This window comes from Bidens hawaiensis, unplaced genomic scaffold (assembly GCF_021521415.1).
Source record: "Bidens hawaiensis isolate Kalapana, Puna unplaced genomic scaffold, B.hawaiensis_p1.1 tig00062072_1, whole genome shotgun sequence".
NCBI classification, from domain to species: Eukaryota; Viridiplantae; Streptophyta; class Magnoliopsida; order Asterales; family Asteraceae; genus Bidens; species Bidens hawaiensis.
Genome location: NW_027501129.1, coordinates 1 through 832, shown reverse-complemented (window position 1 = coordinate 832; position 832 = coordinate 1). Strand labels below are relative to the sequence as shown.

The 832-nt window shown below is 48.0% G+C and overlaps 1 pseudogene; it reads right to left on the bottom strand.

Moving 5' to 3' along the window:
• Nucleotides 1-273: 273 nt before the first annotated feature.
• Nucleotides 274-827, bottom strand: LOC143603519 (uncharacterized; annotated as a pseudogene).
• Nucleotides 828-832: the final 5 nt, after the last annotated feature.

Below are 832 nucleotides of genomic sequence, written 5' to 3'. Positions count from 1 at the left end.
TTCGCCTTAGGTTCATCTCTTTATACAGAGATCTTATTGCAACAATTAACCGGATTTTAACCAACACAATGATCCATCATTAATACAAAACAAACACCACCCAATACCAAATTACACATCTTAAACACTTTAGCAACAAGATACCACCACCATCACTGGATAAACACACGACATTACTGATATTATATTACACTTCCGAGTCCTTACATGCGCTCGACAACATTTATAATAACAAGATCGGTATCATTTATTGTTCCCAACTCATACTCGACAAAGGGCCGATAATTAACACAACCAAACAGCAATACACATATTAAGCTGACGGCCCTGCAACCTGCAGACGGGAAGACTTCCACTCAACCGCCTCACCACAATGCTTGCCCATAACTCCTGCACGGGACCCGGACCCGCCTGCACTTGCCACTTCTGGGTCAATGTCGCCAACAAAAGTTTCCATCAAAACCGGAGGCCTGGCGGCAACAGCCTTCAGGCGGTACCGCTCAGCTCTAGACCCAATAACCTGCCCCAAAATAGAAGCTGCAATTGTAAACGCCATCGCGTGTTTCGGCATCAAAACTGACTTTCTGAGCATGCTATAACGGGACTGCTGCATGAACCGCTACGAACCAAGACGGCGAGAATTTTATAGTGTGTTCCCGCCATACACCCAAGGGGACATTAACCGCCATGCCTAGCACTCCAATTGCAAGTATCTTTGCGGGCAGGGGTTGCGGTCTGAGATTCTTGGCAAAGGCGGTTCGGGCTATTGCCGCCCGGGCCGCCACGATTGCTGGTGGGCACTGGTACTTGATGCCTGATGGCGGTTTGAATG